This window comes from Lissotriton vulgaris, chromosome 2_1 (genome assembly GCF_964263255.1).
Source record: "Lissotriton vulgaris chromosome 2_1, aLisVul1.2, whole genome shotgun sequence".
NCBI classification, from domain to species: domain Eukaryota; kingdom Metazoa; phylum Chordata; class Amphibia; order Caudata; family Salamandridae; genus Lissotriton; species Lissotriton vulgaris.
This window is the reverse complement of record NC_141687.1, coordinates 255,033,766-255,050,768: the sequence shown is the minus strand read 5'-3', so window position 1 is coordinate 255,050,768 and position 17,003 is coordinate 255,033,766. Positions and strand designations below refer to the sequence as shown.

Below are 17,003 nucleotides of genomic sequence, written 5' to 3'. Positions count from 1 at the left end.
GTGCTAGTTGAGAGAGTTGCAGGGAGTGTGTTCTGCCCTGTTTCTGTATGTAATAAAGGGCTGTAATATTGTCAGCGCGGACTAACACAGCTTTGTTTGATACTTGCTTTTGGAAAGCTTTTAGTGCTAGGAATATAGCTAGTAACTCCAGATGATTGATGTGGAGTAACTTTTGTTGCGGTGTCCACCTGCTTTGCATGGTGTGTTGCAGTAGGTGTGCCCCCCAGCCGGAGAGCGATGCGTCCGCTGTCAAGATTATCTGAGGAACTGGCTCTAGGAACGGTCGTCCCTTGGAAAGGTTTTAGGTGTTCCACCACTGCAGAGAGCGATGAGTCCGACCGTCTACCAACACTAGGTCTGTTAATTGACCTTGAGCCTGGTTCGATTGACGTGATAGGCACTCTTGTAGAGGACGCATTTGAAGTCTTGCATGGGGCACTATGAAAATGCAAGAGGCCATCATCCCTATGAGTTGCATGAACACTCGTGCTGGAAGGAAGTGTTGTGGCTGAAACTTTGTGAGAAGAATTTGCATGCTGGCTATCCTTACTGGAGTGGGATAAGCTAGCGCTGTTGAGGTGTTTATTGTGGCACTGAGGTACTGTTGTACTTTGGATGGTTGCAGATGAGACTTGGTGTGGTTATTGTGAACCCCAAGTTGTGGAGCAGTTGGATCGTGGCATGAGTGTGTTCCACACACTGGTTGTATGAGCTGGCTTTTATGAGCCAGTCGTCGAGGTACAGGAAGAAATGGATGTGCTGTCTTTGTATATGTGCTAAATAAACAAGAAGAATCCTACTTCGAGTGTGCACCACAAGGATGGGGAACACTCAGTGTTGTGTAAAATACCCCTCACACACCAACAGGCCCCTTGGTGTCATGCTTAATCATCGGGGTCTTCGCATCCCGCTAAGGGGATGCGGCACGCTACGACCTGCGACTACGCGGGAGCGTTGACAAGGTTGACTATGTGTGGTGTGTGTTGAGTGCAAGTGAAGGGATTTATGTGAGTGAAGGGTGTGGTGAAGGGTTAAAAAGTACCTGGCTAGTGGGTGATGTGAAAAAACTTTATTCCGTACCCCTAGCTGGTGCTATTAAAAAGGTGTGCAAGAAACGAGGTTGATTGTCTTAATTAGGGACAAGACCTCTGGTGTGCGTCGACATGTTTCGGTACTGGTGTACCTTCTTCAGGACGGGGCACAACTTCCCAACCCTACTCACGTTTTTCTATAAAAAGTGTTATCTTAATTATCTAAAAAGTGATAACAATCTTAAGGAGGCTACAATGTGCCTACAGCGGTTTTTTTGGATCATGCAATTGCATGCCTCATGGTCTTTGTAGTATATTGCCTCATGAGCAAATCCTGAACATCAAGGTAGGTAGGTGGATCCACAATGAAATCCGCCTTAATAGGCCTCCTTCTACCACCCTGTGCTGCTCCGCTGTGAATGTGGCAGCATTAGTAATATTTTTACCTTCTTGAATGAGTTCTTTGGCCCTATTTTTCTACTTGTCTGGTAGATGCTGCATTATGGATTCCAGATTATCATAATGTGCCCGGTCATATCATGCCAACAATGCTAGGGTATTGGCAATGCGCCAAATGTTAGCTGCCTGTGACGCTGTTCGTTTACCGAAGGCATCAAGGAGCTTAGATTCCTGGTCTTTTGGGGAGGCCTCACCTGATGTTTGTGAATTGGCACGTTTACGTGCGTTAGAAACTACCAAGGAATCTAGGGGTGCTGGGCCTCTAATTTAAGCTGGATCAGTAGGGGTAGCTTTGTACTTTTTCTCAATGCTGGGGTTGAGGATTCGAGCCCTGACAGGATCTTTAACCTCATGCGCGCTAGCGGAATTCCGCTCGCACGCTGAGATTTTCTAAAACGCATGTTACGTGACGAGCTGGGCTCGTCATCAGCGTGCGAGGAGGCTACGCCATGACGAGCCCAGCTCGTCATCAGCGTGGAAGGGGTTAAAGACCTCTGTTGCATGCTTAATGACCCCCTTAAGCATTGGCAGAATGGCAGTGGACCTTTGTGCATTATCAAATGTGTCCAATAAGAAATCTTCCTCCATAGTATCGGTGTGGAAGTCAACCCCATGGTACTGGGAAGCTCTCTGGACTAGTAGGTTAAAACCTATAGTGTCCTCTGGTGGGGAAGGCCTGGAAGGATATACATTGTCTTGTGGGACGTAAGGCATATCAGGGGTGTTACAATCATCCTATGGATTAGGTGACTGAGGGGCGCTATTGGTCCCTGCTGGGTCATGTGCCCCCCCCCCACCTGTGTCATCAGAGTCTGTATCTACATCACAATCTGGATGAGTGGATGGTGTAGGCGAATGCTGTGGTGGAGGAGGTGTAGGAGGAGGAATAGAATGGGGAAGTGGTGGAGAAGGAACCCTTAATAGAGAGGTTGCAATGTAGCTCTTCTTTGGAGGAGGAGGAGGTGCAGGCGCCTCTAAACGTCTCTTCTTGGAGATAAGAGCTAGTTTGCCAGTCTTAGGATCCTTTACAAGAGTTTTTAGAGTAGGATCTGGTGTAAAAAGTTCTTCTGTGTAGGGCAGATTCTTTTTCGGTTCCGGAGGTTTTTTTGGCACTGACTTGGTAGCTGGTCTACGGTCCTTTGGCTTAGAAGTATGAACTTTCGAAATGTCTTTTACCGGCACGTATTTTTTCGGTTCCGGGTGTTTTTCGGCTCCGAAGCGTGCGAGTCGGGACTTTTAGGCGTTTTTTTTACTCTGCTCAGAGTGCGGTTTTGGCATCGATGAGCCAGTGCCACTCTTCGGCGCCGAGTGCTTAGGTGTCAGAGCATCGGTCGGCGTGGTTGAGGAAGATGGCTTCTCCTTTGGTGTCGGTATGGGATCGGCACCGGGGACAGACTGGCTCGAGCCCGAGCCACCTGCAGGCTTAGTAGGCTTCCTTGCCGGGCCCGAAGGCAGGGTGTGGGAAGCAGTCTCTCGGTGTGCACCCGGGTCCGAAGGTGAGGGTGTGACCGAAGCCTTTTTTGAGGGTGTCAAAGAAGGGTTGGGGTCGACGGTCTTACTTCCGGCCCATTGAGCTGGAGTGATGTCCTCGACGTCGTATTCTTCGGCATCAGAGAAGCTGGCACTTTCTTCAGCCCGCCTGTGTTCTGGCACATTGACGCCCTCTTCGAAGATGTCGTCAGGGATTGAAGTGGACGAGCGAGCCATAGTTCTTCGAGCTAGTCTGTTCCTAATTGTCTTTTTGGAGCGGAAAGAGGCACAAGCAGAACAGTCTTTGGCCTCGTGCTCCGGTGAGAGGCAAAGGTTGCACATCTCATATAGATCTGTGTGGGGAAACTTAGACCCACATAGAGGACACTTTTTTGAATGGCGTCCTTTCCATGAGCCAGAGTAAGGCCCAGGTAGGCCCGAAGGCCTTCGTCGATGACCGGAATCAAAGACTTCGAAGTGGTGAAGAATCGCGTCGATGTGGAGCGCGATGGAAACAATACTGTTGAACTGGGTGAGGATTGCGCGCCGAAGGAAATTCGGTTCCAAACTGGAGCGCTGGAAACACATCCGAGCCCGATAGCCGAAAAAAACAATCTGAGGATGGAGCCGATGCCCATGCGCAATATGGTGCAAAGGAGGAGTCACCTCCCCCCGTGACTTCCAAAGAACATTTTCACGACAAAAATAAACTGCAAACATCCGGGCCCAACACTAGGTGGCGATCTATTCACAGTGTGTAATCTGCAGCTCACATGCCTCAAACATATATGTTTACATTATCATAAACAATGGGTTGGAGTGCTACCTCAGGCTATTGCCAGTGGTTATACTTACTGAAAGCAGCCTTCCATCGCCGTTTGTGTGATTCATGTACCGCCCTAAGCAGCATATGTATGACCAGATATGGGTCCCATGCTCACTGTGCCACTGGAAACAAGCTGTACCGGACTGAGGAGCCCATTACTAGGGTGAAGCCGGTCCTGGGTTGCTTGAATTCTGATTCTGGAAGACCTGGCTTGGCAGATCGGGCTGGACTGTTCCCATGAGGAGCCGGGACAAGACTGTTTTGAATAAGGCTGTATCCAAACTGAGGTGGCATGTTGAGCAAAAGAACTATGGGCTGGAGTGCTACCCGAGCTGTTGCCAGTGGTTAGACTTACTGCAATCAGCCTCCCATCACCTTTTGTACGTTACATTATCAGCCTACCCATAAACCACTAAAATCCTTGGTGTGGTGCTCTTACATATGAAAGAAATAGGATGTTTGCGAACAGGAAGAATAAAACTAGAATATCTTGTGCAATATTAAGCACACAAAAAAGCAGTTGGATATTTCCAGCAAACATCTGGTAAAATCAGTTTAATACAAGACAAAAAAAAAAAAATGAAGCTCGGAATGTGTAAACACATGTAGAGAGATTGTATTGTACGGTCTCACATGCCATTTTGTTTGAGAGGCTGGAAATGATCGTCATTAAAGACCACGCCCAACTATGGTTTAAATCTTTCATTAGCGACCATACTCAGGCTGTTTCCCTTCCTCCTTTTACTTCTGCAGCAAAACCCCTGGAATGCGGGATTTTCACAAGGTTCAGCTTTTAGCCATACCCTTTTTAGGTCTCGTCTATGCAGCGCACATGCGCTGCATAGGAGACCCCTTGATCGATTCGGTTTTGAGGATAAAAATGTTCACGCATTCCATTGCTTTAAATGGCAACGCGTGCACGTTTGGAGATTCCCTTGCGTGAGCGAGCGGCGCCATCTGTTATGAATTATCGCGCCCACTTCCACAAGGTAAACGCTGCGCCGCCCTGCTCTCTGCCGCACTCCTCCAACCCCTCCCACTGGTTTTCATTTCTGCTGGGTTTTTTTTTTAAAGTCTCAAGACCTGCCTATGTCAGCAGTGACTTTCAGGGTGTCTTATTACACAATAGGTAACATCGGCTGGAGTGTTTCAGTGCTGGGGTTATCCTTTAGAAAGATGTTGTCGCTATACAAGAAAACCTTAAAATAACATAACGAGTACATCTCCCTACCACCAACTGTCCGCACACTTGTGTGGGCGGCCTTGTGATCCAGACGATGACAAAATGGGGCGCAGTGGGACGTCACAGCGAGGTAAGGTAACACTCTGCTAATAGCGCCAAGACCCAGAGGATGGGCTTGCTGCTCTGGTAGAGTGGAGTGGGGCAGTAATGATATTCATGAAATGACTAAGTTGTAAGGAACACCTGTGAAGTTCCTAAATCCAGCCCTTGGTCACCCGCTAACTCTGAGGGGTGATGACGGAGCAAATCGGGCATTTCTAAAGCTCGGTTAAAAAGTGTCTGAGGAGTGAAGTTTACGTTTAGTAGAATCACTCTCCAGTCCAGGAAAGGCAGTTGGATAGAAAACGGTGTTTGACAAGCTCCCGCCATCCACAGGAGTGCGGGGTAGAAGATTCAGGGTCACTCCCAGCACAGTCACAGAACTCACAAGAATAAGGTCCCGAAGCTTGACTGACGGTAGGGCAGTTCTAAGAAGGATTCCAGGCTGCCTGGCCCTTTCTTGAATTTAAGACCAGGGAATAGTCACTGTACACAAGGAATGTCAGCACAAAACATTGTGTCCTCATGGCAGAGAACTGGGGTCGGACAGAAGGATGGGCTTAAACCCCATATGTGAGATGATCCGATAAAGGGGAGACGCCTTATAAAGAGGGCGAGAAGCCGCTAGCTGTACCAAGGGTTCACAGCTGGAGGTCCGGGGGGCGCTCTATTGAGTCCCTCACTCAGATTGTCTTTATGCTGTATCTGCTCTCTACAGTAAAGCAGCAGTGTAGGGGCATGGCACAGCTGGCAAAAAATACCCCAATGTGGCGACATGGAGTGTGCCTCGAGCAGCTCTGTCGACTGTTTCTCTTCTGCGATGAACGGAACTGGCGTGAAAGAAGTCCTGTATTGTGTACAGTGGACGCCTCTCTCATATAAGTGATGCCTGCCTCATGTGATTTCTGATACATTATATTTCTGATGATATATTTCCTGTCACCTGTACACTGATGTCTGTCTGTAGTAGAAACAGACCATGGTGTGGGAGTGATTGCCTTCTGTGCAATGTCTGACTCTAGCTGTAAGATTCATGGGGTGCATGAGGGGCCAGTCCCCTGTGCACTGGTGTCGGACTCTAGTTGTAAGGTTCATGGGGTGCATTAGGTGGGCCGGATCGATTGTCCCCAAATATCTTGGACTGAGTGGGGCAGGCTGTCCTTGCACTCTGCTGTCTGCCGCATGTCTTGGGGTGAGAGCGACTGTTCTCTGTACACTGATGTCTGCCAGGCATTGTAGTGAAATATTATGGTGCGGAAAGGACTGTACCTAGTTTTTCTTGTACCACTTGTAATAGGTCCCCTGTAGTGCTATGGCTACTGATTGGGGTGCCGTTAGGATTAAAAGAGGTTTTACGAGCAGAAATGAAATGAGTTAGATTGATGTGAAGAAACAAGAGGTTATCAAATGGGGATGCACTCAGGTAAAACGCAGAAGCTGACAGGCATACATAATGCAACAAAGGCCCAGGGATTTGTAGGATACTTTTTTGCAGCCTGTTCAACACATTGAATAACTAAGTGGCTTAAAGTGCAGGAAGAAATGGGTGGAGCAGATAATAGCTGGTAGGTTCTTGATAAATAAAGCTTTTTTAAGTACATTGTCGAGTCCATGTTTTCTGGTGGGACTTGGCAGTGCAGCTGTCTGCATTACCTATTGTTACCAATTCTTTAAGATGTACTTTGAGTGGTCGTTGGCTTTGCCCATATAAGTACAAATCTCTCACCTTATGCTGTTGGCGCAGCATATTATGCAACATGTTTCATCAGAAAAGTGCACTTCATCACACTATTGTATTGTAATTGCATATTCACTGAAACAAGGTGGACAGAAGGTTACGTAGGTAGGTTATCTCATCTTCTCCAGGGAATCAGTCGCCTGCAAAAAAGATGCCAACCAACTCTAACAGGATCGTTTTATCCCTATATCCAGCCTTAAAAACTGAACTCTATCCTTTTTGATCCCACTGTCGAAGGGAGCACTTTGATGTATCAATGGTGTTTTTTTTTTTTGCATCTTCATAATAGTTAAAAATGGCAGAAGGTGAAACCCTTGTGTATGCGTTAGTCTAAGGGCAACTTGGCAGATTAAAAACTGTGCGGATGCAGTTGGCACATACATGTACTCCTACATCTACCTGGTCTACATGTTCCAGCCTGTTTTGAGCTGACAAGTGGGTGAGTTGGCTTTATTCAGAACCTGCAAGATCCCCATTGAAGGTTTCAATCGATGGGGCCAATTACTAATTTTAATGTTGGGCATGCTCTCACTCCATGTACACATTACTTCACCAAATTTCCTGTCGGTCTTTATACTTGACTCAGGTTCTAACTGGCATTTTAAGTTTCCAGGATTTTTGAAGAATTGCAAATATCACGTGACAGTGGTACATTTTATGTGTTTATATGTGATGCACTTCACAATAATGTTAATTTCTATTTTGTTGTGCCAAACAAGTTGTTTGAGATATCTTGCTTATTCTGTATTAAAGAAGAAAAACACCAGTGATAGGGTACTTTTTATTTTATTTTCTATTGTCCCTTCACTCATGTTAGGAAAATGAAAGCTCATGCCTTGCAATATAGGGTAGATTAAAATATAGCCCCATGACTCCCTTAAGCTCTAAAGGTTGGGTGAACCGGATACCTCATTTGTCAACAATAAAAATCTTCAAAGTGTTAACAAAAGGGAGCTTCAGTAATCATGCATGCCTAGTTGAAATGGTTTGATATCAAGCATTATTTTATGCATATCTTATGCAGTACTACAGGATGCTGTCAAAGCGACTTATGTTTTATATGAGCATGTTTAGCCTCATAAGATGTTACAAGTGGGCAGGGTCTCGGCGTCACACTCTAGGTTTTAGAGGAAAAGGGCAAATGCGTTAAGGTGGTCACCCCTGGTAGAACGTCTCATAAGCCGGTCATGTGTGGACATATATCCCACTCACTCCCTGCAACTGCACTGATTTTTTTTAGTACCTTTACTCCTGAATATTGGAGTTCCCGAGGTGGGCATTGCAGTGTGAGCGTCTGTCGTAATCATGTGATGACGTGAATGCTTTTTCATTGTGATGGTCCTCATTGTGCTACCTTTCCGCCCAATGGGCACTTCTGCATCTTCTGGTACTTCTTTGTGATTTGAGTACTGTAAGCAATCCTACCGTATTCTCTCATGTGTATGTGCAGTCTACAACCCCAGTTTTATTTTTATTTTTTCAGCTGTCCCGTGCATGATTCTCTTCTTCCCAATGCACCGTGCTCTATGTTGCTGTCTCACCTTTGTGCTCAACTCTACCCCCTCCCCACCCCCCCCTGTGATGTGCACCCTCATGTGGGTTGCTCCCCCATGTTGCTTTCTTGCATGCTTGGTGCGCTTTCCTGCAAAGTGACTCGGCCAGCAACGTCATAGGCTTTTTAAAAATGCATTTCTCTTTAACAATACTGCCCATCGTAAGGGATACTCTACTTATCTGATACACCATCAGTACAAATCATTGGCAAAGCCAATTGGTCCCAAATGCAAGACCTTGATTGATTGCTGCTCTTTTCCCAGTGTTGGCAAAGTCGGAAGAGCAGACTTTAATGCATAGCCAATAGGTCTTACCTTTGGGACATTATAAGTGTTTAGTCATGAAACAGTTGATGTTGCACCAAGGATATTGTGCTGCATAATTAAATACTTACCAGGTCCCAAAGGCGAGACTTATTGGCTATGCCAGTGCTTGTTTATATTTACCTCTCACCTTTAGCTAAAACTGTTGAGTCCCAGGAGTGACAGTTGTATCGTATGCAGATGATACTCTGCTCTTTTTGGCCTTTCATGAAAATGCTCCTTTCTCTTTGAGCTCTTTTAAGTCTTGCCTTAAATCGGTTGTGAACTGGCTGAATTCCAGCTTTTTAAAGCTCAAGTCAGACAAGAGCAATGTTGGTTTCTGAAATCCCATGATGTGCAGATAACAGGTTTGTTTTGAGGCGTGAAAACTGTTCTAAGATTTACAGGCTTTGCAAAGATTATATAGCGGTGTTACCTCCGATAGGGAAGTGGGTTAGAAGAGGGGGTGGAAACAAAGAGATAGTGAAGAACTGCTTGTCCCACTGCAGCCTCATTTCATGACTGAAAATCTACACAGTAATGCCATGTAAAGTTATGCTCCGAGGACCATATGGCTGCTCTGCATATTTCTTGCATTTAAGCATTGGTCTTTTTAGCACATTTCTTTCTTTGGAGAGTAAAGGCTAGTGAATCACATTTCAAGGGTTCAAACATGCTATCTAGCAATAGTGTTTTTGTTACCGCTATACGTAGGGCAGCGGTTGAGTGTCTTATGGAAACTTGTTGGATTCTATTCTGATAAACTTGTATGTAATACAGAATATCCCTTCGGACAGCTCACATGTGCCAAGCTATCTTACTGCATTGGAAGGGCAATGGAAAAAGGTAATTAAGCTCACAGTAAGATTTATGTGAAAACATTAAATGACCGTAGGCAAGAATTTTGAGTGCATCCTCATAACCACTTTATCTTTGTGTATGGACATATACAGCTCCTTAACAATGAGTGCTCGCAACTCGGGTAACCTTCATAATCATGTGATGGCCACTAAAAAGACTATTATTAATGTACAGTGCTTGAATGTGCCTTTGTGTAGGGGCAAATAAAAGTGCTTTTATTAACACAGCTAATATCAAATTGAGATTCCACTATGGGTGAGGTACTGCCTGAGCAAGAGAGTCTTTTTGCTCCTTCAATGAAGCTTTTGATCTTCTTAGTGTACATTCCCTTCATATAAGTCACAAGAGTTATTAAGTGACCCCTTAGCGAATTGCCAGAGTTTACATTTAGTTAGACGTACAAGGTATCTTCTATAATCCTGTCCTGATGGAAAATCTACTGGAGTTTATTAGTTTGGCATAAATATCACTTTACCTTAATGTGTATCACCTTCCAATGGGTGGTCTTTAGACTTCTTTAATGAAGCACAGTGTTGCTTTAGGTAAGTGTATGTAAATGCTGCAGCTCTCGATATAGACACTTAAATCAAATGGCAGGACCTTGAACTGATGATGCTCCCCCTGCATCAAGACTCCTAAATATGGTATTTGTGTGGGTTGTATGGGAATGTGAAAATAAGTGTCCTTCTGATGCCAGATAATCTCCCATTGCTAGCAGTGGAATACCATCTTATAAGGTTGTCATTTGGAACCAATGTGCCTGGCTGCGTAATTCCTTCTTGACTTAGGATTAAAAAGTAAACCAAGGACACAACTGTGTTTCTTTCATTGTGAGGGACCATTTCTATAGCATGTATCTGTAGTGGCTCTTGTACCTCTGGTGTTAAGATGTGTAATTGTTCCTTTTTGTTCCACTGGTACTTTGGGGTATTTAATGGAGGTTTTTGTACAAAGTCTATGCAAAAAACACGGCATATGATATTCAGAACCTACTGGTCTGTGGTAATGGACTCCAAAGTCCTTTATCTGCTCTGTTTTGCATCCTGGGGCACTGTGAGGAACTGGAGGCAGATACCCTTGAATTTCCACCCTCTAGCTCTAAAAAATGTTTTTGGTTGCTGTTATCACAGAGTATATACTTAACACTGGTTGCCTTCAATTTGTCTTTCCGCTTGTGTGCTGAAAGCCTGCTTCCTGTCTTCTCCTGTCCAGAGGGATTACTCTTTTGAATGAAGGTCTGTACACCTGGATTGACTTTTGAGTCTGATCCCCTCCAGGACATATCTGGTTTAAATCCTCAGATGACAGACACCACATGTCTCAGAAGGACTGAGTCGATTGCCAGTTGTCTCTTTGCTTTAGCTGCAGAGTCTAGGGCCAACTTAAGGCATGAGTTGGCAAGGTTTTTACTTCTTCAACCAGATGTTATCCCTTTGCTTTTATTCTTCTGGGAGATGCAACATAAGGTCCTCCATGTCTTCCCAGGGCTGTATGCATGTCTATTTAGCAGAGAGTTAGAGTTAGCTATTCGCTCATGTGGGAGCTGCTACATCAATCTTGCTCTGCCTTATGTTCTGCTGGTATGGAAGAGGCACCATAGATGCAAGAGACATGGCGCGTCTTCTCCCACTGCTTACTGTGAGTGAGCCAGCCTCGACATTTTTCTGCACATAATTAGGCTCTACAGTGGACTGTAGTGCTTTAAGGGACATTGGAATGATGGTGGGTGGCAGGTTCTTTGAATGCGGGTACGGGGAGGTTCTTGGTGGGGCGGTTTAGAAGCTGTCGGGAGCTTGCGGGTGGTTGTCAAGCTGCCTTCCTTTTGTGGAAATATATGTACTTAAATGACCCCGCGTTGCGTAGACTCATTCATTCCTACACAAACTGGCAACGAGTGGGAAGAAAGTAAGGTAGTGCTCTCCTTTGCCTTGCGTGGCGTTTGGCAAGGTTCTACTGCTATGCCGGCGGTTACCACTGCAGTGTTGATTGCTGCAACGACCTTCCGGTTGCCTGTTGGTTGCAAGTATCCCCATCAGGGGATTTCACTTAAAAGCGTAGCCAGGCACAGAGAAGGCCGATGCAGTGCGTGCCGTTATTGTGAAGCGAAAAGCGAAGGGTGTGTAAACACGCACCATCACATGATTAGGTGGCCATCTTGGATTGGGCTAGATTATAGGTTTGGATCCAGTGCGTGGTGTTTGACCTGAATCTACGGTCATAGGCACACCTGAAAGTTTTAAAAATGCTGCACAGCAACAATTATTTAAGCAACTATGGAATGAAGTTTCAATAAAAAAACAATTAAACAGTTTATTGAAACCCCTGCATTTACGATGACAGGCATACCTGGAGTTTGCACAGCTACTGTGTTATTGAAGCAGCTTATGTAGAACGCCTGAACTTACAGTGACGGGCACACCTGTAATTGTTCAACCCAGTATTGCAAATGGCCAATATTACATCTCCACCACATTGCCTGCCTGCTGCAGGAGAACCAAATATGGAACGGGAACTATGGTATCCCATGTTTTTGGCTTATGTAGAAGTGTTGGAGGATGAAGACTGCTCAACAAAGAGGAAAGGAAAATGCTACTTACTCAGTATGCATCTGTTCTTGCTATATAGAGCTGTAGAGTCAAATACTTTAGCATAGATCGCCATCTGGTGTTGGGTCTGGATATTTGCAATTTGTTTTTGTTCGAAGAAGTCTTGTAGTCACGAGGTAGGTGACTCCTCATTTCAATGATAGTGCGCATGGGCATCGACTCCATCCCCAGATTGTTTTGCCATAAAGGGGTTGATGGAGTTAGTAATGTAATAAAAGAGATGTCCAAGTAGATTGTATCTATGTAAGATATCACTGCAACAGGGAAGGGTACCCGTGGAGGATGGTGGGTGCATAGGACTCTACAGCTCTATATGCCAAGAGCTGATGCATACTCGGTAAGTAGCATTTTCCGTTGAGGCATAAAAGCTTTAGCATAGACTATGAAGCAGTTACTTTGAAGCGGTGGCTAATCTGTAGCTGTTGCAGTGGTTTGAAATAGTGTTCGTAAAACTGCCTGGCCCACACTGATGTGTTAGCAAAACAACAGGGTAGTGTTTTGTGAATGTGTGTGGTGTAGACCATGTTGCAGCTTTGCAGATGTCATCTATGGGTAGGTTTCCTAAGAATGCCATAGAAGCCAATAGTTTGTGCGTAGAATGCGCACTAGGGGAAATTGTTAGTGTGCATTAAGCTGTAGTGTGGCTCAATGGTTAGAGCGGCAGACCCTGATTCCGAGGTCTGGCCTGGGACAAGGGTTCAATTCCCGCCTCAGCGGCTCTTGGACTCAATCTCCCTGGACCTGATAATTCTCACCTCGGTGCCTAGTCTAATCATGGGTCCCACTCTGTGACTCTGGGCCATAGCTTGCTTAATCTCCACAACGGCCCCAGCAGCGCTTGGATGCCTGGCTTCACCTTGGGGGTGCCCAGGAGTGGTCATCTCACAGGAAAGCCAGGAAGGGTTCCACAGCAGTATGAATACAGCGCTACAAGACCTCTGGGTAGAAGGCGCTATATAAATACAAACACATTTACATTTTGACGTAGCATATTTGAATGCACTTTACTATCCACCTTGCAATGCCTGATTTTGAAATGGGATTGACTTTATGTGGTTGAGCAAAATTCATAAAGAGTGGTTTAGTTTTCCTAAAGGGCTTTGTTCTATGTAGTAAAGCAGTGCTCTTTTGACATCTAATGTGTGAAGGGCACGTTCTGCCACTGAATCTGGTTGAGGGAAGAACACAGGCAACTCAACAGATTGGTTGATATGAAAGGCAGAGGCGACTTTAGGAAATAATTTTGGGTTAGTTCTAAGGACCGCTTTAGTGTATTTGCAAAAATGTTTCCTTTATGGTTAGATGCTGTGTCTGCTGCGTCCCGTGCACATTTAATGGAGGTGTAGTAGGTAGTTAGCTTTGGATTTGTATTGTATTTGTATTGGTCAGGCAGGCGTTGTATTGGGTTTTCTAGCTCATCATAGTGAGCCCTGTCATAACAGGCTAGCAGTGCCTAGGCATTAGCAATGCACCAATTATTGAAGCCTGCAAAGCTATTCTTATGCCTGAGGCATCAATAAGCTTGGACTGCTCGTCAGAAGGAGGGGTGTCTCCTGTGGCTTGAGAGTTAGCTGTCTTTCGTGCGTTCGAGACTACAAGAGAGTCTAAGAGTAGCTTTCCTTTAATATAAATATAATCGGTAGGAGCGGATTTGTATTTATTATATACTCTAGGAGTGATAATTCTAGCCCTTACAGGATCCTTAAAGACCTTGTCTGTATGCTTTAGCATACCTTTCAGCAGTGGCAAGGTAGGAGTTGTTCTTTGGGAGGAAGAAAGTGTCTCAAATAGAAAATCCTCTTCAAAAGGTTCCTTGTGAAGTTCTACCCGATGGTAATGAGCGGCCCTGTTAAAGAGCTCAAGATAACCAATGTTGTCATCAGGTGGGTATGGTCTAGAGGGATATAAATCAGGGTCATTGCCTGTCAGTGTTGTAATCATTCCAAGCATCAGTGTCCTCATCCTGACCCTCGTCCCCTTCATCCTGTGGGTCAGGTGTAATAGGCCTAATCAGAGAATTTATAAGTGTAATAAGCAAGTTAGGATTAGGAGGATGAGAAGGAGGTGGATTCTAAGGAGGAGAAGGGTTAGTGCCCATATTCCTCTTTTTAGGAGGGGTATGGTGGTCGTCTGGCAAGTCAGCTTTCCGTTTCCTTGGAATGGTTGCTTGAATATGTCGAGTTTTATGATTTATAACCAATTTTTTCTGTTTTGGGTCGAAAATTGGCTCATTAGACGGAAGCTCTTTGGAGAAAGTGTCTCTCTTTCCTTGGAGATTTTGACACCGAAGATTTCGGCTCCGAGCTCTTGGGTGTTGGCAATTTGGGCTCGGTGTTTCTGGGCTTGTCAGAGTCATTGTTTTTCGAGAATTTCAGATCTCAGTCTGTTTTTGGAAGATTTTGGTTCTGAATCTTTTTTGGGCGCAGAGTCTTTGGCTTTGGATGGTCTCAGCTCTGAGTCTTTGGACTTGGAATGTCTCGGCTCCAAATCTTTGGGTCTTGGAGGGTTTAGGCTCCAAGCCTTTCGGCGTAGCAGGTGGAACCTTTGGTCCAGAAGGTATCGTGCCCTTATGTTTCAAAGCCGTAGGCATTGGAGCGGGGCTCGAAGGTTTTTCTTGTTGTTTCGGAGCCAAGCCGGAGGGCAGGGCATCAGAAACGTGTTGTTGGTGCAGACCTGAACCCGGAGGTGAAGGAAGGACCGGAGCCTTTGTCTTTCGTGGAATGGGCACAGGGGGATTTGTACTCACGTATGCGGTCCCGCAGTGATGTCTTCCTCTTCCTCCAGGTCTGAGTCGGCTTTGGACGCGGAGACCTGCTCTTTTTCCTCTTGCTCCGAAGCTGGAGGTTGGATGCCGGAATCTTCTCTGAAGAAGTAGGGAATGGAGTTGCTCTTGTGCTGCATTTCGTGGAGCCGAGCCAGACGATCGCGAAGTGTATTTTTCAATCGGAAGAATAGACACGAGTCACAGCTTTTTTCGTCGTGTTCCAGGGACAAGCAGAGGTTACAAACTTCGTGCAAGTCAGTGCGTGGAAATTTAGCACAACACCTGGGACATAGTTTAAATGGAGTCCGTTCCGTCGACTGCTAACGCGGTCGGCACGGGTAGACCCGACGGCCAGCCTCAAGGTTTCTAATGGAAAGCTTTCAGAAGTAAGACGATGCGCGTTGAATGACGGGTCGCGATCGATAACAATACTGTCGAGGGTAGTGGATTGCGCGCCGAAGGGGTCCGAAAACGGTACCGGAGCGCAGGAATACATATCCGAACCAGATGGCAGAAAAAAAACAATCTAGGGATGGAGTCGATGCCTATGCGCACGATCACCGAAAGGAAGAGTCACCTACCTCACGACTACAAGACTTCTTTGAACAAAAACAAAGTGCAAACATCCATACCCAACACCAGATGGAGATCTATGCTAAAGCTATCTATCTATCTTTATTAAAGCATTGTTTAGGTCGAGCAGGTTTAAAGAAATTCAATAATCTTACCCCTTTGGAGGGTGCGTGGGATATGAATGTATTTGACCAAGTCATAAAAAAATGAGAACGCAGTTTGGTAGGACAATTAGCACAGTGATGGAAAGGTTACATTTTTATTCACATGTACAAAAGGAGGAGGAGGAGTCAATGAAGAATATGAATCTGTGTATTGAACATTGGCAGGATCTTGTGCTTTTGAAACATTAACCTATGAACTGGTATTGAGGGACTAAATACTGATGAAGACTAAAAGTAAAAAGATCCAGGAAAGGCTATGGCTTTGTACAGAATCCTTGTTAAGTGTAGTTATTGAGATCAAGATGGGAATTGAACAGTCTGAGAAGATTGTAAAAGAGGCCAGAGCGTCAGAATCCAGGATACTGGTGCTGACGTTTCCGAAGTGAAAATCCAGATAAATTCCCAAGAAAAACAAGATGACTCCTGTTAAGCTGCAGAACCTAAAAAATGTGATCCTAAATACTATGGAACTAAAAGTGGTATCACTTTTTACAGGTGTGGAAGTTTGTACCATGTGGGGAACTTTAAAGGTTGTCCTGTATGGGATAAACTGTGGGTCAAATGCAAAAAAGGGACAGTTTGGCAAGGTGTGCAGATCTCCTTAAAGAGTTAATTGTATCATTTACGAGGAGGAGATTGAGGCCGCGGAGTTCAATTCCATTTTATGTGTGGGTAATACTAAATGCAACGGTTTTCCTAGATGTACATTAACGCACAAGTTACTTACCTTCAGTAACGATAGATCTGTAAGAAACAGTAGCTAGTGTTAGATTCCTTACCTTAGAATATCCCCAGGCGTCAGACTGGGACTGGATCCGGAAAGTTTTGCGTAGCAGTACCCCTGCGCGTTGGTAGGCGTCGTCTGCGGCTCCGCGTCCGTCGTCGGTGTCGTGATCGCCAGGATGACGTCGGAGTACTTAGACGCAGCCCTCGGGCGCTGATGTCAGCTCTTGTACATATGTTTCGGCGCCAGGAACGCAGAGCCATGCCAGAGACCGACACTGGTGCCATGAAACTAGGGCCCTGAAAGGGATGTCCTTAACTCTAGATATCGGTTCGCAGAACGGGGAGGATGGGTGGGGCGGTAAGGAATCTAACACTAACTACTGTTTCTTACAGATATATCGTTACCGAAGGTAAGTAACTTGTGCATCTGAAAGAAACAGGTTAGTGTTAGATTCCTTACCTAAGAATAGATACTCCAGCAATACCAACCCCAGTCGTGGGCGTGCGAACCAAAATCACACCAGAAAGTCCTGGAGAACGGAACGGCCGAAAAAGCCATCTCTCCGGACTTGGCTGTCCAGGCAATAGTGTTTAGCAAATGTGTGCAGCGAGGCTCACGTAGCTGCCTGACAGATGTCCTGCAAGAG

General features: G+C 45.5%; 1 protein-coding gene across 8 annotated transcripts in view; it reads right to left on the bottom strand.

The window, feature by feature from the left end:
- SYNRG (synergin gamma) overlaps positions 1 to 17,003 on the bottom strand; it is a 515,412-nt gene that overhangs the window by 292,073 nt on the left and 206,336 nt on the right. The gene's annotated exons all lie outside the window — the stretch shown is intronic.